The following is a 25953-nucleotide window of genomic DNA, read 5'->3' as shown; positions in this document are numbered from 1 at the left end:
TATTATAAGCGGTAATAAAAAGAGGCTCCGACGAGAGCGAAAAGCGAAAAGAAAAGGGATGGAAAAAAAACAAGCGCGGAAGAAAGGAAAACAGTGGGAGCGAGAGGGGTAGCGGGACAGAGACAGAGCGACTGAATAGAGCGGGGAGGGGGTTGCATTCAGCGGGGAATTCTATGCGACCGGTACAATGCGAGTCCTCTCGCGGAAAGCTCGCGCGCGGCTGTTCGAGATATCCAGACTTCGCGACGCTGAATAAGCCGCCGATGTGAATTTAACAGGCGCAATCGCTCTCGCCGCGAGGACCCTGCACGCGTGTCAGGATTCTGGGCTTCGTCGCGTGAATCGAGCGTTGCTCGAAAATCTTGTATCCTAAAGGCTAACGAAGCTTGCCACGTTTTTCCAACGCGTTCACTGTTACGAGAGTTACCTGGCGTTTCATATAGTAATAGAAGTAAACATCAGTTACTTGGTATAATAGTTTTCAAACTATTATCTAGTTACCGATGCCACCAAGTACTTCTATTCGGGATCAATCATTTTACTGCAATCATTCCCTAGTACCATGCAATTACCGACGACCAGTGAACGTGTTAGATCGAGAGTTCCACAGACACTCGCAGCTGTGTGATTATCTCTGTTCACGGAATAACTGCATTTTTCCGAAAATGAAACAGTGCGCGGCGAGGACAGGATAATCGAAAGACGCGGTCGAATCGTCGGAAGGCAGAAGCCGGGGCAACAGCCGCGTCTGCCGTCCGTGGAACCTGTTAAAAGTTGGGAACTGCGCTGACAGAATGGAGCGGCGCGATGAAAAGGTGTACACAGGTACAGGGTGGACGGGCGCGTGTGTGGGCGCCAGTGTCCTCGGTCACACGCACGGAACGAAGGACGATCGCCGTGTAAAAGGGATCGAGGAGAAACGGGAGGCGGCGCGGGGGTGGTGTCGGATAAAGGGTGGCGTGGAACGGTGAGGGGCAGGAAGAGAGACAGAGAGAGAGAAAGCGAGTCCACGCGAATATGTTATACGCTCAAGCTCGTTCGCTCGTAACCGCGCAGTAGAATAGACGAATTGTTCGGCAGCGGAGCTTTTGTCTATTTTACGGAGTTCCAAGGGCTTCGCGCGCGGAGGGGTGAGTAGCGCGCGCGGCGGCGCCCGGCGCGGAGGAAGACAGAAACGGGATGAGATTGAGGGAGAGGGAGGACCGAAAGCTCGGATATATATTCTCGACTGAACGTTGTACGGATTCGCGCACCGGGCGTTCCTAATTATTGTTTTCCAGGCGTCCGTCCTTCCTGGTTGCTGCGGCGACTGAAATTCTCGTTTCGAAACTTTCCCTCCACCGCCGCCTGACGAATTACCGCGGGAACCACCCGCTCCGCTTGCTCTTTTATTTTTTTTTTCCTGGTCCGTCCCCCCGCCCCTTTTTTCCCAGTTTTTTCGCTCTCGTCTCTTTCTGATACTGTTCGAGCGTTGCCAGCCGGTACGCTTCGCCACCCGCTCAAACGGTTCGGTAAAATACGGGCGGATAGGCGGAGGACGCGGCGGGACGCGCGAGGGGAAACCGCGAGAGCGGTTTCGAAAATTGTAACATTTCGAAAATTGTATCGCGCCATTGTGCACACAGAAATCACGCAGTCGGCGGTCGCGCGAAATTTTAGGCGTCACGGGAGAGAGAGACGCGGCGGGTTTTCCATTTCGCCAGCACGCGCGTGTGCTTAAACGCGTTTCCGGGGGACAAGATAACGAACGTCTCGTTAGCTTTTCAAGGTGCGCGCGAGAGGCGAGGAGGTGGAGGAGAGAGCGGGTTAGAGAGAAGGAACGGTGCAATGGGGCGAGCGAAAGCGGAGCGATAGGGGTGGCTAGCGGAGGAAAGGGATGACGGCGGGGCGGTCGTATCGGTTAAGTGGGGGAAATTGCAAAACAATGAGACGCCGGGGTAGGGGTAACAATGTGAGGGACAATAGGCCTGATAATGTGCCAGAGAATGGACGCCTAGACAAAAGAGTCGAATAAGGGCGCGCGCACCTACCCGATCCACCACCCACATTACACCATCGACTCGTCCAACGACGTATAGAGAACGGAAAAAAGACACCTGCACGCTTCGATGTGGGTTATTTTAGATTTCGAACGATGCTAAACCGGCCGCCCTTTAATACTTCACCCCTATTGACGGCGGTGGTTAAATTGAAGGGAACGCTGGGTGCAACACAATCGCGCCATTCATGTTTCTCGTAGAATTCGGTTAGAAGAGAAATAAAGAAGTATTAAAGAGTTAGACGTACTAGGAACTTCTACGAAAAGTAAAAGCTTTCGATTTTTCATTCAATTCATAATAATTCTATGGAGAAACGGGAAAGGAGAAACAGGTACTTAATCGCCACTAGGAGCCAACGCTTCTTCCAGCGTTTCTGTTTCTTCTATGGTGTAAGAACTCCGTTCGCATCGTTGGTGTTCAAATCGGTCGCGTTAACGTTCTCGTGGTCTGAGCGAAACGATCAAGGTATCAAGCGGAGGGATGCAACACCGACGAGTAACCGCTATGCGGAATAAAGCAGAGGGTTCGAGCTGGGATCAGGGACGAGGGAACCTACCGCAATGCCAGAGGCCAACGCCTGACATAACCGCGGGTTCTGGAGGGGTTGCGAGAGTCAAGGGGTTGAGGGATCGGAAGCTCCGTGTAACCAGACCGGCTCGTCTGGCGTACACCTGTTGTTTCTACTTGCCCCGAAGCTGGCGGCCTCCTGTCGCGATCACGATCAATTTAATAAGACTATCCCCGAAATGTTCCATTTCTATCAGGATCTTCAAATCTCAAACTACGGACTTTGAATCTAGAGACTAAAATTTGATATTTCATTCACTATTACACCCCCAAATTTCTCATAGTTCATTACTCTCCACTGTTACAGTCTCCCTTTTTCCATCGCGACAAGACCACGAAAAGACAAAATGAATTGCATTTCCTTCGACTCTGAATCATCCACTTCGCCCTCCAGCAGGTCGAGCCCGAGACATCGACCCTTACCGATTAAACCGCACTTACCCCGTCACCTTTGTCAACAGGAAAAGCCTAACGAACGGGGAGCATCGTCTCGCGGAAGTTCCACTTCCCCCGCAACGAGTCTTTGCTCGGATCCGTTGCTCGCGACGCCCTCCAATAATTAGCATTTACCGCGGCCGCGGGCACAAGGAGGACGCACGGCTAGGTGGACAACAAGAAAGAACGGCTCTCGTCTCCTCGCTCGCCGGGAAACGCGCCTCGGTAAGACGTCTGCGGAGATCGCGGCCCGGTGACGATCCGGCCGAGCTAAGAAAGCCAGCTTCCGAGGAACTCGACTCGCGGAGAGAAAGGAAGAAAGAGGCGGCGACGGGACGGGCGCCGAACGAGAGACGGGGGAATAAAGAAACGAGGAGGCTGGAAAGGCGAGGAGAGCCGCGGAAAAGATGGCGGAGGGAGGAGGGAACGATGCCCGGCGAAGACGACGGGCAGATAGGAAAAGGAGGAAGGGAATCCGCGGCGAGGGGGAGGAGAAGTCGCGAGGAGGGAAAGAGAGCAGGGCACCGAGGACAGAAGTGGCCGTACAAGGCAGGAGCGCCACAAACAGTCCATAGAAATTCCCCGGCCGTAGAATGCAACTGCTTCCTCGTGTAGCGGCTCGCACTGACGGCGAGTTCTTCGTGTTTAAGCGGGCCGGGGCGGTGTGTGCGCGGGCGCGCGCGCTCGCTCGCGAGAGAGAGCTACCCGCGGCAGGCCGCGCGAGCGAGCGAGCGCTCGCCTGTTATTTAAGCTTCGCATAATGGCAACTCTTTTATGCTCCTTGTGTCTTACATCTGAGACTGTGTCGCTCCAGAGGGCGCATTCATTCCCGTGAATGCGGTGCACGGGCCCCACAATGGCCTTCTCTCCGCGCCGCCTGCAGCAGCCACGGCACACCAAGCTCCGGAGCTGTGCGCGCTCAAAGTGCACCCACTCTAAGGATGCGCGACGCGGTCGCCTTAGTTTACAGCCTTAGGACAACCAACGCGGCGTCGTCCCTCTTTTCCCTATCTCTAGCCGCGCGCGCGGCTCTAGCCGACTCGTCTTCTTCTTCTACTTCGTGGCTGACCCGTCGTCTACGACCGCCTTCCTGCTCTCTTTCAACGAGCTTCCGGTTTTGATAGTTAATTTACGCCTGCCACCAGCCTACTTCGCTAGAGAGCTTGCTTCTGATGTTTCGGATAATGTTTTCGCGGTACCACGCCGGGACGTGAGACGAGGAATGAAATTATTTTCTTCTGTTGCTATAGGGAAGAATGGATTCTTGGAGCTTCTGTCTTAACGTTTTTTAACATTCTCGCGGGCTGTGAGTGTAATTGTAGAGCAACGATCTCTTTCGATTGAATGACGATGTCTGACAATGAACATCCTCGTCTACTGAATCTCATTGTAAGGTTCAAGCTACTGGGGGAATCAAACAGCGGTCGTCCAAATAATTTCATCAGCTGGAAACATGATGGCTGCGGGAGTAAGCAACGCGTCCTCGACGACTCCTGTTTCATTTATTCCGCGGGGGCCGTCAATAGGAGAAAAGCTCGATCCGCAAACTTTTGTGTCGCTGGTTCCGCGGGGGTCGACCTTCCGGGTTGGCGGGGGCGGCGGGTCGGGACGACTTTCGAGGCCGGTTTATCGTCGAACGATCGTTCCTCCGAATAATCGCGAACGTGCCTAACGATCGTGGCCGGGGGTGGCCGGGTTCGCGCACACGAGGCACGCCACCTTGCGATCGGTCACAAAACAGCGACACAATAACCGGGCCGCAACAATGCCGCGCGACAATGCAGCGCCACCAACACACCGCCGGCCCGAATCTATTGTCTGTACTTCTCTTGTTCTCCTTTCATCCCCTGCACTTCCACGACGAGCCGCAAAGAACGAGGGAGAGACCCGGCGAGAGAGAATCGAGCCACCGCTCGGCCGAACCCGAGCGGCGGAGAGAGACCGAGAGAGACGCCTCTATCCGCGAATCTCGCGACCTCGCCGGACGACTTTGTTTAATTGCGCTGACTCGATTAGACGACCGCTCTTTCTCGCTCGCTCCGGACGAACCTCGCGCGTTCAACTTTCCCGCGCGACTTCGACCGCCCCCGTCGTAGTTCGAATCGAAATTTGCGGTGCATCGACGCGTTCGCGTTGTTTACGATACCCCGACTGTCACGATGCGACAGGGTTAATATCACTGATAGAATTTGGTATATTCATTAGAATCGATCTGGACGGATCCCTTACAACCGGGGTTAATCAATTCCATTATCCGTTCGAGAAGAAAAGCGATCTTTTAGGAGACGATCCCGCGGTTCCCCCCTCGAATAAAAAATGCAACTATTAGCGGGCGAGGCGAGGTACGGCGAGGAAGATCGACTACTTTGCGAGGACCGGCCAAAAGAATACGAAGTACCAAACGAGGAGTACCTTCACGCAGGAAGATGGATGGGAGAAAGAAAAGGATGAGGGAGAGTGCGGAGAAAGAAAGAACAAGAAAGGGAGCGGGTGAGGAAGAGAGACGGCGAGAGAATCGGCCGCCCCACTCATCCTCCCGTCCGTCTCATTGTGTCGGACGATTGTCTTAGAATAATGGCGGAGACTCACAATAGTGACTACAATGCTTGCTCGTCTAACAATGCGGTGACGTCACGCAGCGTCGTGTACGTGAATGTACCGGCACGGGCGCCCCGGCGTCGTGTGCGTCGTCTCTTCAGAGTTCCTCTTTCTCCCTCCCGCCCCTCCCTGCCGGCCTCTCTTTCTTCGCGGCTCCTGCCATCTTTCTCGCCCGCGCGATCCCTCCCGGATCGCCGTTTTCCCTCTTCCCGGCGCGATTCTTCGTTTCGTTATTCGCGGCCCGATCACCCACTTACGCTCGAGTGGGGTTCAATTGGCACTAGGTTCCGAGATTGCACGCGTTGGATACGATTAACGGTGCTTCCATCAACGGCCGAGCCGCTCGATTGTGAAATATTAACACTTGGAATCGCTGCGGGCCGAAATGACCCATTTCGGAATTATTATCTCGCGAGTGTATTCAAACTGAGAAGATCCTTCTGCGAGATTGATAGACAACCTTGCGTATTTTGGGGGAAATACGGAAATAAGGATCTTGAAATTTTAAGAAACCCGTTGTTCCAGTATTCGCGGGAGTATCGGTATGCGTCAAAGTGATTGGAAGGAAGTTGGGAATCGTTTAATATAAAAATTTGTACCCTGCCCGTCGAACGAGGCCTCCGACGAGACAGAAATCAGATCTCGGATGTTTCCTGTCTCCGTTACATCGATCAACTTTGACTTTCATTGCTCGCGCGTGCGGTTCCTGTCGCCCTTTCGGGCACACCCCTGCGTGACTGCGGATTCGGTTAAGTCATCCCCCGGGATGACTTCCAAACCCGATTCCCCTACCTTCCTATTGTGATGAGATGTAGGGTGTCGGTCAACGGAGTTATTAAGCGAAACGATAAGTGCAATTACAAAGAGTACGCTTCGGTCGACTCTGAACCCTCTTACGAAAAATCTATGCAGAACGTTAGCTTACCGAACCATTCGACACTTCAAGGGTAACAGGAACTATTCATCATTAAATTCGAAGCTGCAGGTATAACTTCTTTCAATAACCTGACATGTTCCAACAGAAAAGTGGACAATATCGTGAATTTAATGAATATAATATACAACTCGTGCTATTAAATTGCAATTGACGCATCCAACGATAGATATCGTTGCCAGAAAAATCATAGGAATCAGGTTTTTCAGACGTGCCACCAAAGCCCGCGTGCTTTTCAACGGAAAGGGTGTCTTCAGCGACGCATCGCGAATAGGGGCTCACGAAAGGAATCACCGCGGCCGGTTCCAGCACTTTCAAGCCCGAGAAGCAACCTATCGGCGGGATAAGAATGAGCCTCGGCGCGACTCGCGAGCGTGAATGCGGCCGACTGTTAATTAATACCGGCATTCAGGTGGCATTAAATTGCGCGAATTGTGCACGCGGCCCGGCGTAGACGCCGCCTCCTCCAAAGGCCAGGTGCACGCTGAAAAGGCTCTTATTAGCGGAACAGCACCGGCGCATCCATCTGATACACTGTCGAATCGAAAGAACAGGGACGGAGGGGCGATGGGATCCTGTCGGCTGCGCGAATCCGGCAGGATGCGGAGAAAGGAGTCTGGAGAACGAGAGGGGAGTGGGTTTCTTTCGAGCGAAACGCGATTGCGAGACGTTACACGCGCCGCGGAATTAAATACCCCGCGAGTTTCGTTTGCAGATCGTTTCGATCGTGCACGAACGTCGCTGAATCCTTCGGGGAAATCGGAATGGAATGAAAATCTAAAATATATTAGATACTAATCAAGGTAATCTGGATATCTAAAAGAAATTTAGTTTCCAAAACACAACTGATTCTTTAACATATTCGCGACGAGGGTCAAATTTGGAATAACCTCACTGCGGACTGTGCTTCTCTTACAATTGTTTCGCCTAATATGTTATTCGTATAATTTTTACACATTCAAAGCATAGTGAATGAACTGAATAAAGCATTTTACTGTAACGTCATGTATGCGGGATATTTTAATATTACCATACGCTGAGTATATGTTAATATTATCACGACGCTAATCAACGTCACACGTATGTAAGACTGGGCTCTCGAAACGAATCGCTGTACCGCACGCGTGACGCGCGGTGGCGAACGTGTTAAGAAACTCAACGATTCCAGCTCACCGAAGTGATCGAGATTCCACGATTCCAATATTCCCCGGTGGTTTCTCACGAATCGCAGGGCCATTCACGTGCCACCCCCGCCGGAAGGTGAGGAACACGATAAACAACCGATCCAGAAAAATTCTGGTCCCTTTTTAAGGTCCATCGGCGGACGAGAAACGATCGGCGGCGTTCAAAGCGATCTTGCGCGCGGCGGGAGTAACGACGATAGCACAAAGATTTCGCGAAAGGGGCGGAAGGGTGAGAGCTGGCACGGGATGGGGCGCGAGGAGCGGCCGGAGCCGGGGGCGGAGGAGAGAAAGAGATAAAGGGAACCCAGAAAGACAGGGGTACATTGTGCCGGGCCGCTTGATACTTTATTCCGTATAAAAGGAACGTCGGAACAATGGCGGGAACGCGGAAGAATGGAATGAAATGGGACCGAGGGAGACGGATCGGGAGAAAGGAGGAGAGAGCGAGCGGGGGGGACAGAGAAAGAGGAAGAGGCGCTCGCGCTCGCGCCAGTGTGAAGACTCATCACTCTGTAAACAATGCGCGAAGCGAGAGTGACTCAAAGAGTGGCGGGATCCTCAGAGTCCTTCCCTCGCCAGGCACGCCGGGGCGGAGAGCGGGCAGAGGGGACAGAGATCGGAGAGTCCATCTACGCTTTCATTTGTCTCGTGTTTCGACTTTCTTGATCATCGACGGCTTTCTTCGTACCCTCGACTGGAGAGCTTTGAGGTCTCGCGTCGAAATTAAGAACCCAGGATACGCTGCCTCGTTCGACGAACAAGGGAACGAGGAATAAAACGTACAAACTAACGGATCCCCAGGAATGAATCTATCGATCGCGTGAATCATCCCGAAAAATCGCCTGTACCTTGGAGGTTGGCGTTAGAGAAAAAGCGATCGTTCGTCCGTGTTTTCGAAGCACGAACGATCAAAAGGCGCGCGATCGTCGCGCAAAATTCGAGCTGCGTCGTTGACGGCGACGGGGGCGGCGGCGGCGGCGTCGTCGTCGTGGCGGTTGTTAGGCGGAGAGCTGACAAAGCTATCGGCCAGGCGGGGGCCGCGGTATTGTTGGACGAAGATAGGATTCCTTTGACTGTCCGGGACTGTGCGAAACCGTCCGGGAGCGACGGGGCGGAGGGAAGAGAGCCCGCTTTACATAACGCGTTATCCACCGCGACGACGGCCGCCGAGAGCCGCGCCTCCAGAAAGAATCGTTTGATGTCGAAGGATTCATCGCGACGGTGCTTCACCGCCGGGGAAGAGAAAGGAGCCGGACGAGGGACGAGCAAGGGGAAAATTAATTTCAGCCGGTGGACGGAGAAGGAACGAGAAGCATCGGCTCTGCCTGAACGCTTCGGAATAGCCGGCGAAGGACGGAGAAACCTTTCGACTGACCGGAATCGAAGCAGGTCGATCGATCTTTTTCGTGCCGGCACGCGTCCTCCGACGATAATCGCTTCCCGATAAATTCACGTCGCCCTTTGTCGCCGCGGTGTTTCGAAAATTCAACACCTCGTGCGTCTGTCGTGACTTTCGCTGGTAAAGGGATTATCTGTCGAGGAAGCGACGAAGATCGAGATCCAGCAGTAACTTTAAATGTCGCCTTTCCATTTAGTTTATTCGGACCAACGGTGTTACGGAATGTAAGATTGATATTCCTTTAATTCCGACATTCCCAAACGCTGGGAATGTAAGTTATGCATAAACACCGCCTGAGGTTTACGGGCGATCAACTCCGGTTCAATCGGAACAACTTGCGGACAAAGCGGTGGATTACAAAGGTCTCGAGTATACAGGTGAAAAGGATTGAAACGCGCCGACGATGGTACTGGGGGAGAAAACAGCACCCAGCCGGCGTAAGTCCCATAAAAGGAGAACGAGAGCCAGAACGAGACGAGCCTGTGTAGAGAGAGAAAGAGAGAGAGAGAGAAAGAGAGAGAGAAAGAAAGCGAGAACGAAGAAGAGGGGGAGAGAGAGAAAGAACGACGAAGGGAAAGAAAGACGCGGGGGTGGGATGAGGGTTGAAAATATTTAGACATCCGCGAAGGGATGAATAAGACTAAATTGTATCCACAATGCTGTCTCAGAGGCAGACGCGCTCTGAATAGCCTTAATAAACTCGCTGAATCCTCGGAAATATTTCCAAGCCGGAGGAGTACCGAATGCGGCGAAAACTCTTCTCTCCGTCCCCCGTCTTCCACCGGCGGCTTCGCGTTCTTCTCGTTTCAGCAAAGCAACCGCCCACCCCACTCCCTACCCGCGACGAACCGCCACCCTCTGCCCCTCTTTATCGTCTACGTATCCGCGAGACGCGAACGTGACAGGCCCTACTGGAAATATCTTCGAGCGCCTTGCGAGCTCGCGCGGGAAAACGGTGCTAAAGCGATCGTTTGAATATTCTGAACACTAAAACTACCGGACGCGACGAAATGAACCATTCCTGATGTCTTGTTGCTATTATTAAAAATATAGGAAATGTTTCTCTGAAGAATTATTACAGAAATTCATTCAGCACGAAAACTGAATTGTAAATCAATTAAGGTCTCGACAGATAAACTCTCCGAGTTTCCATAGAGAAATTTCAGAAACTCGATTGAACTGCTTCGTAGTTTTAGTGTTACATTTCATGACTTCAAATAATCAATGCACTATTAATTGGTTGCTGTAAATTGTGTATTAGGAACTATACTAACGAGAATTAGAGTCTTGAAACTTGTTAGCTTCAATACATTCGAATTTTTTCTCGGAAAATCTTGTTCTCTTGGAAATGATATTATTAGTTCTGTTTTATTGGAAGGTAGCCTCCCACCTTTATCAATTGCAAAATAAATTCCATGGACTGTTCCCAACAAGATCGAGAAAAATTAGGGACACGGTTCCTCCATCTCCGCGAAACAACGGTCCCACCTTTTGATAGGGTCGCGTGGAATCGGACCGGAAGCGTCGACGCGGTAACCAGCGGGGTCTCCCATCGGTCTGCATAATGTGTAGATTTACCACCCGCCGCGATACACTTTTCCCCGCATTAGGGAAAGAGCATTCGCTCGTTTGCCCTGCGGAACGATTTGTAGCCGAGACCGGGACCACGCGCCTGTCGATTTCCGAGAGGCTGAAGATTGTACCAGTGGTCCAACGCGTGGAACGTCCTCTTCGACTATCTGGCAACCCTGTCGTCAGACTTTACAGCGGTGAGTATCATCCCTCTTATTACAATACGGAGATTGGTATCGAATAACTACTAACATAAATCACCACACAACAATGTAAACGCAGATTCCAGTGATCGACACACCAAGCAGACGTCGCAAGAGTTGTATAAGATCATCGATTCTCGGTACCAACGAATCCCTTCGCGAGTCAGACGGACACATTGGTTGCCAGTCGACGGAAGCTCGAGAACCGCGAAAGTCTCGAAGCTTTCCGGACGCGGGAACGTCGAAGGGCGTAGAAGCTTCGAAGGGCGGTGCGGAGGTACAGCGTGGAACGAGGCCGCGAGTCAGGGACCGAGAGGTAAAAGTAGGAGGACGCGACGTCGGCAGGGGGAGGAAGGGGTGAGCAGCCCTGGCTGGTGGAAGCGAAGCCGGGCAGAAACGGATTCACGATTTCGCATGAATCGCTAGTTACTGAATAAAGTCCTTTCGGCCGGGTTGGCCGGAGCCTGGCGCGCGCGGAGCGGCGCGGCGCGGCGCGGCGCGGCGGTGGCTGACTTTACTTTATTATATGTATATTCGCTGCAGCCCCGGGATGGAAGAGGGTTTTCGCGGAGTTGAAGGGACCGCCGAGAGGGCGGACTGTAGGGTGACCGAGGAGGCGGGCAGGGCGGGAGGCAGAAGGGTGGACGGTCGACGGGGGTGGCGGTGGGCGGAGGTAGTCATTCAACCGTGCGGTTCTATGAAATCAAAGGCCACATTGTCACCGGAATTACCTCCATTCGGAAACGACGTATTCAGGCTAGCAGGCGCACGTGGAATTAACCCTATTTGTTTGCCGCCTTCGAGTCGCGTGTAACGAAGCCACGATTTATTCGCATGTGCCGCGCGCGCTCGCGCGACCTCGCCTCGCCTCTCCTCGCCACGCCGCGCCACGCCTCGAAGCGCCGAGACCCGCGAGGGACAGACATCCCGTATAGAGGATTCAACGGACAGAATCGATAGGATGCGCGAGGGGGGCCGGCCGGCGGGACGAGACGAAGGAAAAGGAGTTTGTTCACCGGCAAGAATCCTGAATCGCGGCTAATGAGTCGTTACCAGTCGTTCGCGCGCACGTTCGCCGGTGAATAAAATACGCGCGCGTCGAACGGGACCGACGACGTGACGGCGTTACGCGTTCGGACGGCTGTCACGGCGATTAAGAGGCGTTACGTCGTTATCAGGGCGGAGATGTTGCGACGCGGTCGGTGTCCGGTGGGTCCTGGAACAGGAACGAGTTTACGGGTCCCGTAATCTGTTTCGCTGAAAAATCGCAGAATGGAAATTTGCTCGGGGATCCGTCGGGCGATTAAGGCGATCGAGGGGATTGATTTATCCGCCCCCGGTGCGACGAACAATGTTAGGTGGAAATACAATGGGAGCGGCTAGCATTAAACAAGCGAAAGTTAATCCACAGGAATTTCCTGGGACGTCCGAACTGCTTAATGGACGGTTGTCCGGTCCCCTGATGGAAATATTCCGGCTGGCGATTTTATTTCGGACGTCAGCGGCGCTTGAATAGAAAACGCGGGGACATATATCGTTTTTCCGATGGAAAGGCGCCGTTCGGATCCCATTGATTAATTTGATCGACGATCCGTCACCGGGGTAGTTTGCCAATAGGGTTATTATAGGCTATCGCGTCGTCGAGCCTGTCAGCTGTTGGCGTTACGGTTAAACCCGACCCGAAATTTCACGCCTGCAGATGACACCGCCTAATTCACCGGCTATCCCACGCCGCGGTATCGGTTTAGAGATTCGACCGGCGAGATCTCGTTCGAAGTAGGGGCGGCCGGCAGGTGTAAATTATCATTATTTCGGTAACATCTGCCTCGAACGAATGGCTCGGTGATCAGGGATATTCGTAACGACGTTTAATGGTCAGCTTGTCGATTAGATCCAACGTTAATTATCCACGCCCCTTCATTTCGAATATCCGTATCATCCAACAAGAAATCGACCGATCCACGATTCGAAAGAGACCGGAACGGAAGGAACGAAATCGTTGGGACGCTCGACTATCAATGAAATTATACGATGCTTTCCGGAAACAATGGAAAAGGGGTTGAACCCGGAATCTACGATGCACCAGCCAGCCACGTGCCTTTTCTCGGCCGAGTAGCACGCTCACAGGTGGCTACAGGACGTGCACGCACGTTCCGAGCAAAGGAGGCAGCGGCAGGAGGGAGCGTGCGGCGAGCCATATTATTTCAAAGGCCTTCAGGAGGCACGAGTCCTGCGGCCGCATCGAGGACCACTGGCACCCTTCGCCACCCCCGAAACCACGGGAGAGTCACCGCCGCCCACCTCTTCCTATTCGGTAACAATGGTCGATTTTAATACACCTCGCGTAGGGAGATGGACGTGCCAAGGGTAGGACACGTTTGACGTGCGTCGCGTGAACAAAAGTCATGGGCTAGGGCCAAGAGCTGGGAGTGGAAACGAAGAGAAGCCAAAGAAACGAATATATATATATATATATAGAGAGAGAGAGAGAGAGAGAAAGAGGATTGGTGGAACGAGGTGAAAGAACATCGAAGACGAACAGAGAGGAAACGAAGGAGAGCCGATGAGAGGGAAGAGTGGAGGGGTGACAACGATAGAGGGTAGAGTGGTCGAAAGAGAAAGGCAAGAGAAGGAGAAAGAGCTAGAAGAGTATAAGGGCAGAGGAGCGTGCAAAAAGCGCACGCAAAGAAAAACAAATGAACGCTGCCTAGCCGAAACAATTGAAGCCTGCGTGGAATAGGGGTTGCTGGCCTTTTATGTTGCCCACCCTCTACGCTCGCCACCCCCGACCAACCTCCACCACCTACCCCTCTGTGCCTAACCCGCAGCTATATCCAACGCCACCTCCACCATCGCCTCCTCTTCTTCCGTCACAACCCCCTACCTACCCCCATTTTTATTTCTCCCCCGTTTTTGGCCCTCGCAAACCCACCTCGCTCTCTCTCCCCCGTCCCTAATTCTCTCTTTCTCTCTCTCCGGCGAGGTTTCGCCTCGGCGGGACTCCGACGAGGATATTCGAGCGATCGTTCTGATGAGGCCTTTATGCGATTCGCGGGAGCCTTTCAGCCGCGCACGCCTCGGATAAGAATTTCAATTTCTCTCTAGCGGCGCGCGATTGTATCGGCCGCCGCTTATGCATCGCTGATCGCTTCCTCGTTTTCCCCCGGTATAGGACCTCTTCGTTTATTTCTTCCTTCTCCCCTTGTTTTTTTTTTCGCTTTCGCTCTCTTTCCCTCTTTTTGTTTTTCGCTGTTTTAACTCGACGGCCCAGCCAAGTGGCGTTTCGCAACGAAGTCACGGGACTCGCGGATCGAGAGCTTTCCACGGTCCCCTGATGATCGGAAACAATGAGTCTGTGGATCGCGCGGAGTTTTACCTGCCCGCCTATTATCCCCTCGTTCGCGGACGTTTCGATGATCACTCGGAGCAACGACACGTGCGTTTTTCAAAACCCTCCTGGTCCAAGGCGTTTTCATAGCCGATGCTCGCCGGGGGAAAGATAGCGGAAACGCGACCGGCTAGTGTACTCTTGATCGCTAAAAATTACGCGAAGACAAATAATAGAATCTGCGGCCTCGATAAGACATCACGCCATAGTGTAAACAGCCGGTTCCGATCGGAGTTATCTAATCGCGTACATTTATAATCAATGTGCAGGGAGAATGTTCATGTAAACAAGTGGATGGACGATCCACGCTCGCCAGTGCCCAGACTTATTGCAGCAAATTGATTAACAAAAATACTCTTATTGTTAAAGAGGAATTCCCTACAGCAATATTATCTTTGTCCACAGGTGGCAGACTGCAATAACGCGTAGAGAAAAGAGAACTAAAGGCTGTTCTTTCAAACGAAAAACAAATTACATTTATCATCGAACATTTGAAATAAGGGAATCCTGCGAAAGAAAAATATTACATTTAGATCCAGACATCGGCGCGCGTGTTCCATCCATCCGCGTCCTCCAATTTCGAACTTACCGCGCGTTGGCAGCGGAATAACCTGCGGGCAGCAACATAAATCGAATCCCATGGGCCTCGATCGGGACACGGCACTTTAACCGACCACTCAGTCAAAGCCAAACGTCATAGCAATCCGCGAGCACTACATCGAGCCGCGTCGACGCGTGTCACTCGTCGAGGGAAAATTTCAAAACCGAAATTCCGAGCATTGTCCTCGCGTCAGTGGCGTCGTCACTCGCACGCGCGACGATTCCTCGATCGTGGACTGCGCCGGACGACGATCGAGACGGGGAGCTAAGACGCGACGCGACAGAAAAATACCCAAGGACCGCCAACGACAATACGCGATAACGATCGACGGACGCCACGCGATTTTTACCGACGCAAGCGGCGCGCTCGATCGTGTCGCGATCGAGGATCGAAGCTGCGCGCTGCTCGGACGCAGCCGCGCTAAGTCCCGCCAAGTTCGAAAGGAAACCTTCTGGCGGCGTCGAGGAGAACGGTTTATCCTTCGTCTCCATCGGACTCCAGTGTTTTCGAAGCTTCTCCTCTTTCTCTAGAACGATTCTCCCTATTGGTTCGAAAAGGACGATGACCAAAACGCGATTGGCGACACTTGTCACTCGTCGAAACGCGGAAACACTTGTCACTACGGTAGATCCAGGTTGAAGAGACTCTTTTCCGGCACACTCGAACGGGACGTGGAACTGTCGGCGTCGACGACGAAGGGTTAATGTCACAGAAAACGACGGAGGAACACTGATTCACGAAGGCCGGGAGGGAAGGACCGCGCGTACGTACTTCACCGGGTCGCGCGCCGCATGGAACTGATCGCTGGCTCCGCGGCCGTGCGATCATCCCCACCACCACGCAGCCCCACTACAACCCCCGATCAGTTAACGCGTCGCGGTTCAGGTATGCTGTATAAATTGTAAATTGCTTAACCAGTATGAAATAATCGAGTTAGATTTAACCCCTTAATGCCGAGCTTTTTAATTCTCTTGCGTGGCGCGATCCTCCTTTCAGTGCATCACGTTTCCTTTTATCGTAACACTGAACGCGCTCGGCTCTGTCGTCTTCAATCTCTCGAGTCCAATTTGAAAAGAGGTTTAACCGTATTTAATTCGTTCGTTTGATTCCAATGAGGATTTCAAGTAGATTAAGATACTAGCCTGCAATTTTGGTAATTTGAACGAATGAAAGATTGAAATAATTTCAACCTCTGAGTTTCAAGTTCAACTGTTTCATTCGTTCGTTTGATTTTAACGAGAATTTTAAGTAGATTGAGAATGTGAAGACTTAAGATACCAGTCTAATTTCGATAGACAAATGGAAGATTGAAATAACTAGAACTTCCAAGTTGCAGGTTTAATCATGTGTCATTCATTCGTTTAATTCTGATAAGAATTTCACGTAGATTGAAACAGTGAAGACTTAAGATAGTAGTCTGTGGTGTTAATAAATTAAAAAAATGGAGGATTAAAATAATTACAGCTTCCTGGTGATACTGCATGCCGCTGGTCTCAGGGTTAAAGGTATAAGAAAACGGAGGAGCCGGGAGATGCACCTTGGCTCGTATGCACCGTAGCCGACGGCCGGAATGCGATGGAACCGCCACGGGCATTGTCGCGGAATTCCGCGGACGTAATTTCGAGGGGCTTCGCGATAAATTGCTCGCGGCCGATGAAAGAACGCCTCCGAAGAAATACGGGGGATCCGTGGATTGTCTCCGGAGGGAAGAAGGGGGGACGCGCCGATCCTCCGACGGAATCTAGTCATCGATCCGCGTTTCCGCGCTCGCCGCCTCTCTCGTCATACAAACTGATCGACCATTATTTCATCAAGGCGACGGATTGACGATTATTTCCGCGCAGGCGTTGGCGAGCCGCAGGAAACGATTATTAAGCCCCGGGGCCCGTTGTCTTCTCCTTCGGAACGAGACGCAATTAACGATTCAGCCGTTTGCCCATGCGGTATCTAATTGCACCCGGCCCGAACATCTCCGGATACGCGACTAATTGTTACGACCGGCTCCCCCAATTTTCTAAGAAAATGAAGCGTACGATTTTTTCTTGGTGCAACGACTGTATCACCGATGCTGCAGTGAAAAGTACTTTATAAATGAGGATCAGAGAAATGAGGAAAGAACGATATCGCGTTGAGATTTTGTGTAGAAATCAATGAGCAAGATAGAATGTAGAGAAGCGTCTGTTTGCGATTGTGGATTTGTTCGAAATGAAATTGAAATGTTAGAATAATGCAAGATTATTATGAAAGAAAGAAATCAACCGAACGGCAGACCGCGGCCAGACACGTAGATAATTCTTTCGGTCCTAACAGGCAGGTCAATGGAAACTGGACAGCCTCGGTCATCATAAAATCATCATTCTATTTGCCTCAATCAATTAGTCCGTCCCCCAGAGAGATATCGAGTTACCGTGTTCATTGGATCGCCAATGGAACCAATTGTTATCGGTACTACTTTCTCATGCGGAGCTCCTGCGGTCCAGATGCATCGGCGAAACGAGCACCCCTTCCGGTTCGGTTCCTCGCAGGACTTTAATGACTCGCCAGACATGGAGCACGGAGCCAGAGGACTACATTTAATCCCGCTGCAGCAGGAATTATCGATATCGGTTATCAAAGAAGCCAGAATCCTTCTTATACACATTTCCTGCATTTTTGCGCAGCAAGCGCACGTGAATCATGTTTGCCCGTTATTTCGAGAACAAGGGAATGATTCACAGGAAAAGTCCTGAAACAACAATGTCCTCTGCCAGCCAGTTCCATCAAATATACACCGGAGCTCTTCAACTAGCGACTAATCAAAGTACGAAGCGGAACAAATGAATTTCACTTGAAACAGGCAACGAAACAAACGATTTCAATCATTCTTCGATGAGAACATCATCGATCGACGCACGAGTACACAGCGCCCATAAAATAGTGACTCGGATGCGCGTGAAATAATTAGCAAAGAGAACAACCTTCGAAAGGCTGTAACACCGGTCTGTCCAGGATTCCGAGGCATCGATTCGCGATTTTTAATCGCGTCGCGGAAAAACGCGTCCCAGACGGCGCACGCGCGTCTCCCCCCACCCGGCCGGATCGCCTTAAGAAGACAATTGCCGCGGGAAGAATGGCACCGTAAATGTGATAGCGGGATAAAAGAATACGGAATAAGAACGGCTCGGTCCGCGGCGGAGTGTTGGTGCACGTGCACAAAGAAAGAGTCGCAAGTCGCCGGGGGGACGGGTGGAGACGAAGGAAAGCCGAGGGGGGCCACCTCGCTGGTTGCACCGTGGCACCTATACATTTAAATAAATAGCGTTTCATTATAACTTTTGTGCGCGCGTTACTGTCCGCCTGACAATGCCTGAAACAAAGCGCCCTTCCATTGTTTTCGAAATAAAAGAGCGCCGGCCCCACGGCATGGCCGCCGCCGCCGCCGCCGCCGCCGCCGCCACCGCTACCACCGACGACGACGACGACGACGACGGCGACGAGTGCCGACGCCCGCGCCGTCTTCAGCTTCGAAGCGTCTTCCTGGAACTCAGAGGACCAGACGTTTTATCCGATCGACAGGATACGCGAGAACTTTTCTTGCTCGAGGATCTAGTTTCTGTAGGGAAATGGGTGGATTGTTTTCTAGGGGCGACGACAGTGGTAACTGGATTGCAACGATTGTCGCGAATCATAGGGATAAAGGTGATTGTTCAGATTTTAAGGAAATATGATTTGAGAAATAAGGGATTGATAGTTGCGATATGAAACGAGAAAATGCGAACTATAGGAGCTAGGGGTGATTATATGTGATGATCAGTTAGGAATTAGGTGTCTGTTGAGTTTTCGACGTTGGAAGATCGAATAAAAAGAATTACCGAGTACAATCGAAGCACAGTTGCGGCTCCAGCGAAGGAAACTCGTCCAAAGGAGCAGCGCAAAGCAAGGAACTGTGTCATACGCGGAAATGGGAGTCTCGAGGGTTGTCGCGACGCAATTTCGCACGAGTTCCAGCCGCTGGGATATCGCTGTGAATCCCGAAGCAATAAAAATCGCGAACGCGCAGGCCCGCCAGTGCATAAAGGCCCGGTAAATATAGCGGCCGTGATATTGTGCACGCGGCCCCGCTTTGTAAGGAGCGGAGCTGCCGTCTTAATATCGCGGGAGGAAGGATTAACCGCGATACCCGTCTAAGAATAGAAGGATCACGCTGGGATTCTAATTAAACGGAAAACAGCTTCATTAAGTTGGTAACTGCCTCGGGGCTGTGCTCCGTGGTTCCGCGGCTGATCCGCCATGTTAAGGCGAACCCTTGGATGCATGGACTCTGTAACGATGAGTCATGTATTCCGCCCTAATTACGGAACTATCCTGCTCGTGCATACGTAACCTCGGTGCCGAGAGATCGGTTCGTTTAACCCTACGCAGACGCGCGCGCCTCTAATCCGTGCCCTGGAAACTTCTACGAAGCTACGTTCGTTCGGTTTCGAGTCCGCGACAAGTTGGGTCGTCCGAAACTTTAATAAAAGAGACTTCTAAACTTTCAACGAGTGTCGGTCAGACGTGTAACAAATCGGCGAAGTTGATCGTGAACGATGAGCGAGGAAAAAACTTGCACCTAATTACAAATGACAATGCTCTTTAAAATTGTCTAGGATGAAATTCATAGGAAGATCCGAGCCGTGAGGAATTACAGTCGACCGAGTCCCCGAACGGATAAACAATCAAGAGAACCAACGGTCCATTTTTAGGACATCGGATTCTAATACAATCCGCGTTCATCGCGACATCGATCGATGCCGTTAATTTCCTTTCGATTCAATCGGATCTAGTCAAGCTCATCAGACGGCGAACGATCGATACGGAACGCAACATTCGTCGCGGTGAACGGGGCCGCTAACTTCGGCCGAGAGGATATCCACAAAGTCGATGGTCCCTGTACATTCTGTATTACCGCGATTTCGCGCGTCCACCGTCGTGGGGTGGCGGCGCGGGGACGGAGGCGGCGGCGTGGAGCGGCAGCAGGATCAAAAGCGGCGCGAAGTTGTCGCCCGTGGACGCAGTTACAGTGGCTTCGTTACGTGTCGATTTGCCGACCGGTTGAAAGACACCAATTTATAATTATTGCATTGAATAGACCGTGCACCGTGCACGCCAACTCCCTACCATTCGATATTACCATCCATTGTGCAGTTTAGATTCTATGCGCCCGCCGCCTTCGCGCTTTTCCCCGGCGCCGTCCTCTCTCCCCCTCGATCACTCGTTCTCTCTCTTTCATTTCCATCCCCGTTTCTGTTCCCACCGCTTCCTTTCAATTCGTCACGTCGAAATCTTTGCGTCCGGGAGCACTTTTGATTACGGATCTCGCGGAAATCTGCGGATTCATGGACGCAGGAATTACGAATCGCGGAAAACAATAATTTCACTTCTACACACTTAATGCTAATCATGAGAAATCTACAGTTTGAGGTTTAACAGCGGAACTAAAGGAAGAACGGAGATGTTCAACTGATCGATTACTCGCAGACATCGAAGTCAAAGTAAATCCGTATCATCGTCTTCCGTTCGGTGGAAAGACAGAACAGTCCCCGGCGAGTATTCCCGGAACCAGTGTTCAGTCGTCGCGACGAGTAAAGCGGTCGGGGAATCTTAAAAAGAAATTCACCGCACACTCGGACGGCGGGCGTCGGGTCGCGCCCCCTCAATTAACGCTTTCCCGGTCCAGGATCGTGGGTTAGGCGGGACCAAGGTACAAAAAACAGCGGCGAAAAAAAGAAGCGGGGGAAAAAGGAAGGGAAAATCGGGGCAACGAGACAAAGGGCCAGCAGATTGGCGATTGCAATTTGCAGAATGGACCCGCGAGGATGGGCGCAGATCGTGGAGAAGAGGAGAGGCTGGAAGCTCGTGGTGCGGTGTGCAGCGCGTGGCCGCAGAGAGAGGCGCCCGCCGAGAGGGCGAGCGTGGAAGGAAAAAGATGGGTGGTTCGGCGAGGGTGGCGAAAGGCGGAAAGGCAGAGGCGGAATGCAACGAATTCGAAAAGAGCGAAGCCCTGTGCCTGCATACGTAATGCCATCGGGCCATTGTCAACCGGCGCCGGCCCCCTTTTGTCTACCGCGGGGGGCAGACGAGGGCGGCTGAAAGAGGCGGAGGGCGGCGGAGGGTGGTGGAGCGGGTGGATAGGTCGAAGGGGCAGAGAGCTGCCCCCGGTGGCGGCCGCGGGAAAATTCTGATCGCAACCAGGGACCGATATCGATCTTCGGCCGATCATTTGCATGCTCATTGTTCGAGCATCCGACGACGAAAATTCCGTCGACGACGCCCGGCGTCGCCGTCGAGGACAATATTCTCGCAGCCGCGGCTACGGACCACTTCCTCCCCACGCTCCGTCCTGCGAAGGGTTAGATTCCCGGGACCGGGAGCACAGGTGTCCGCGGCAATGAACGTTTCCGCGCGATTCCTCGATCATCGTCGAAGGTTGTCGCGGCAGTTTCTAACGTCCCCCTCCGTTTCGACGTTCCGGAAAACGGCGAGTCCGTCGCGTTACGCGTCAATGCCCGCGTTTTTCCCGACGGAGGGGGCGAGAAACGTTGGAAAGGAAATCGCCGATCGCGGCATTCGTCTTCCGACAGGCCGAATTAATTCGCGAAACGACGACAGACGTTCCTTTTCCTCCCGTTCGCGACGAGAGGAGGGGACGACGGGAAAAGGAGGAAGAGCGAGTGGCGCGCGAGGGGTTGCGCGGCTGGAGATGGTAGAAGAGACAAGCGGAAAAGTAACAGACGGAGAGAAAGGCGGGGCCCGGGGAGAGAAAGAGAGACATCGGTGCACATATTTTTATGTCATCGCAGTAGAGGCGATGCATTGTTGTCGCGAGACAAAGGCAAATGTGGCGGAAAAATTGCGGAGGAAAGGCGAGGCGCGGGGAACAGGCCGGGGCGCTGGGATGGGTGTCGGACGGCGAAAAAGAGCGGAAGAGGGACGAGGAGGATTCACCCTCGGCCCGGAGGCCGGGGGTGGGACGCTACACGCACGCGACAAAGCGGAATAGGTTAATGCCGGATCTCGCGCGATTGCATGACGATCCTTTCCACGGAATGTTCCGCGAAATGCACGCTTTCTGAATAAATTCGAAACGCAAACAGGAAGCTTCCCCTTGCAGCTGGGGAATCGTATCGCGCGGCGATTGATCGCCGCCGGAGTCGTGATTAAAATTTACTCCGCGCGATATTGCTCGGCCTTTTACGGCGTAGACGTTTCCTCTCTCGGAACCTGACGAAGATTTTACCTTGATTTATTTTTTTAAATAATATTCATGCTTCTAAGATCGAGTATAGAACGATGAGAATAACTGGGGCAGAAAGTGTTTTTAACAGATTTTAAACAAGACGGTGTAAATGTCTCGGGGACGCGACAATTGTCCGATAGAAGAGCACGTTAGCCACGATCGTCGACGATTTTCCAAAATGCACACCGGCCCGAAGAAAACGACTCCCGCCGGCGGCGAGTGGGGAAAAGGAAAAAACGGAATCGGGGTGGAGGAGACGTAGCAACTACAATTAAGCCAGTCAGTCCGTGGCTGAGTTGTTCCATTGAGAGAATTGGCCTGCACAGGCAGCGAACTATCGAGCAGAATTGAGAGCCGGCGGGGAGATTTCGCAGATTATCAAGCATCAGTTGCCGGGAAGAATAAGCAACCGCCAACCGTCATTTAACTTTAACGCTCGAACTGCCCTCGTCCGCACCCCCGGCAACCCCCGAGGGCCTCCGTTGGTCCATGCTAATTAAATCTGCCTACGTACCTACCCCCGTCCGCGGTATTGCCCTCGACTAGACCTCTTCGTCGTTCTTCCACCCCCGCCCACGCCCTCGAACCGTCACGATGATGCCACTTTATTTATGTATGCGCTGTCATCCGGCTGTTTCTGCCATCTTATCGACATTCCACTTTTCTCTTCCTTCCCCTGGTTTTCTTGCAGAAGCCCTTGTATCCTAGAGAACGTTAGCTCAACGCGTCGTCGATGGAAATGATCGCGATAACAACTACGATATCGAATCATTAATAATTACGTCTGACACCATTGATCTATTAATATAAAAGAATCACATTACACGAAACGCCAAAGATTCTCGCGGAGCTAACGTATTAAAGCGCAATCGAATTCTCAGTTATCGCTGGGGAACGTCACGTGGCAAGATCGCCTCGATTAAAATAGTGCGGAATCAGCAGACACCGCAGAAAGAATCGCAAAGCGATATCCGAGGAATCTGTGTCGCGGAACGGAGGGGCGTCGAATAAAGGCCATTGAAACTTCCCCGGAAGAACCGCGCTGCATTCATATTCGTTATTTCCTGAAAACAGGGGAGGGACGCGCGATTCCGTCTGACGCATAACCGACCGGAACTACTGGGTTACGCGACACGCGATCTTGCGCAAGTTTCTTCGCGTGTCCCGAATATTCCCGGTCGTATGTGGAGCAACGTAACGGCGGAAGGTCTTTGCTCGGTGTCGTCCAAGTTTCGCGATATCCCCGTGCCGCGCGCACGCTGGCTGGCCTCGTCGCGGCCAATGAAACCCGGGAGAAAAGTTTCGAGTTACCCGATCGGACAATGAAATATTCTTCTAACCGAGCGTGTCATTTCTTCCTTGAGAATCCAGCGTAACCGTACAAAATTCCCGCAGCGACGTCTACGGTCAGAACTGTGTCTTAGCGATGGCACTCGCGTATTCATTTGATTCAGCTATGCAGCTTAGCCCCGACGAGGCGCGCAGGGTAAAGCGCAGGAGTATGTGTTATTCGTTTCCACAATAGCGTCATTGTTGGAGCATTGTGCTTCCACCCCATTCCGTAGATTCGTCGCGAACACTTTACCTCCTACTCTTTGCCGTTCGCGAGTACACACACACGTGCTCTACACGCACGAGCACCCTCTCCTCCACCGTCTTCTCCGGCCCCCACCCTCCGCCTCCTTTCGCTCCCATCGCCATTACCTCCTTACTGGTTCACAACTCGCGCATCTATTCCTCTTGTTATTACGAGGAACGAAGGTGGCGCGATCGATATCGATTTTCCCCGGGGAACCCGGGCCCGTCTTATCGGCGATCTTCTTCTGGCTGCGTTTAAACGATTCTCGAGCATTTCGGAATATAACTTCTATTATTGCTGACAAGTGGACCGTGCCTCCAAGATGCAAACGCGCGAATCTCGTTTCGAACGAATTGAAAATCGGGTGGGCTCCGTCGGTGGATAGAAAGGTTCCGTGTTATTTCGACGGTACACGCGCTAATTGTAATAGAGAAGCGCGAGTACTCGCGGAGAACGTACGAGGTAACGCGACGCACATTGAAACGCGTGATCGATGAAGCGGAGTCAAGTGATAGTTGTGTTACAGAGGACCAGCGAGAGATAATGGACGTTACACCTAAAAGTCCAGCTGTCGGGCAGCTAAAAAGTTAACAAAACGGCTGGAACGCGGCAGTAAAGCTGCACAATGAGATTCCGAACGACGGGGATTGGGAACGTCACTCGGACCGTTAAGCTCTGAGTCTATAACTAACGTTATCGAGTTTCCAGTATCGCGTCTAAGCTAGTATCGTCGCACTATAGTCGGCTGTGAATCTAAATGCGTGCTCCGCGAGCATAAACCTCCGCGAATTACTATGTGGCTCGTCCAGGAACGATGCCTGATTAACGACGGCACGATATTGTCCCGGGGTTGCTCGAAAAGGGGGACAAGGGACAGTAATGCGCTCATCTCCCGCGTACAATAGAACAATGCGTTCCATAAGTAAAGCGCCACCACTCCCGCGAAATATGTACACACGCGGCCGGCACCGCGTCCGTGTGTATGCATCTTCGAATGAACCCCACGCTTAAATGTCCCGGGTATTCACGGGGAAACTCGGTATGTGGGCTCGGATCCGGCTGACGAGATTCGATACCTTTCTGCCTCTTTATCCGCGTCTAAATCATTCAATTCGGTCTTGGGTTACGGCTATTTAAATTTATCCGAACGTTGCGTCATCGTCGCTCGGATACTCGGTATCGCTGGCTGGTCCCTTAAGAACCGGTGAAATACAGAACATTAAGAATCCATTGTGCATCGATGAAACGAAAGAGACTTTCAGTGGAAGCTAATAGCTTCTGGGATCATCTTTGTGCCCGCTCGCTGCGAGAAACGCGTCCCACCCTCGTCGGCAGCTAAAACCCTTCCGCGGTAACCCGTACCCCGGCAGTCGCAGACAGTGGTACGAGCCGGGTACTGGTCGGACACCGGGGAACCGCTTAATTCCCCAAAGTAAGAAAGCAGCTCGGAAGTCGACGGCTGAAGTTCACAATGATCAAGGTAAGAGAACGAAAAGACGGACGGACGCGCAACAACGAGGAAACAATGAGTCGCCGTCGGCCGAGGAGGACGGGCGAGCGGGCGAGCGAGCGAGCCACCATCAAACAATGCGCCGAAACAATGCGGGAAAGGAGGATGCCACCGCGTAACAATGTGGACAATAGACAGATGGGCACAAAGAGCGACAAAGAGGGAGAGGGAGAAGGAGAGGCGAGGCGGGCCGAGCGGGCAGAGAAAGCGCGGGACGGAGACGGAGATAGGGGACATTTGCGAAAAGCGCGAGCGCAAGGTGGAAAGAAAGACACGGTCACCGACGCGAGATGGAACCAGGGACGACCGGGGAGGGGAAAGGTCGCGGCTACTGCCGAATCCGGACAGCCAAAGCAGCTCTAACGCGGCCGACGTGATTTCGACGTCCGTCGTCGGGACGGGATTCTTCGGTGGACAATAAAAGAAATTAGGATCACTCGTGATCCTTCGATCTCACATGAAGAACTGACGGAACGTTGCCACTTTAGCGAACCCTGAAACATCCCGACGGATTCGTTGAACGTTGAACGCGGTGGCACGTTCGAAGCAGAAAAGAAAAACAGAGGGAAGAAAGGAAAAGAGGACGCTGGAAGTCACGGTAACCCAGTTTACCGTGGAAAAAAGAATCGAGCGCGATCGTCCGCGGGCCAAAGAAGATGGCCCTTAAGGCGTGTCCACAAGCGGAA

General features: G+C 52.4%; 1 long non-coding RNA gene across 2 annotated transcripts in view; it reads right to left on the bottom strand.

Moving 5' to 3' along the window:
- LOC143175071 (uncharacterized) overlaps positions 1-25953 on the bottom strand; it is a 172064-nt gene that overhangs the window by 140558 nt on the left and 5553 nt on the right. Inside the window, exon 1 of one of the 2 annotated variants that reach the window (XR_012999691.1) lies at positions 14909-15701. The exons of the other annotated variant lie outside the window; for it this stretch is intronic. This is a non-coding gene — a long non-coding RNA (uncharacterized LOC143175071). Of the gene's footprint in view, positions 1-14908; positions 15702-25953 lie in introns of those variants that run through there. 2 annotated transcript variants of the gene reach the window in all.

Source organism: Nomia melanderi, chromosome 1 (genome assembly GCF_051020985.1).
Source record: "Nomia melanderi isolate GNS246 chromosome 1, iyNomMela1, whole genome shotgun sequence".
Lineage (NCBI taxonomy): Eukaryota > Metazoa > Arthropoda > Insecta > Hymenoptera > Halictidae > Nomia > Nomia melanderi.
This window is presented reverse-complemented; position numbering and strand designations above follow the sequence as displayed.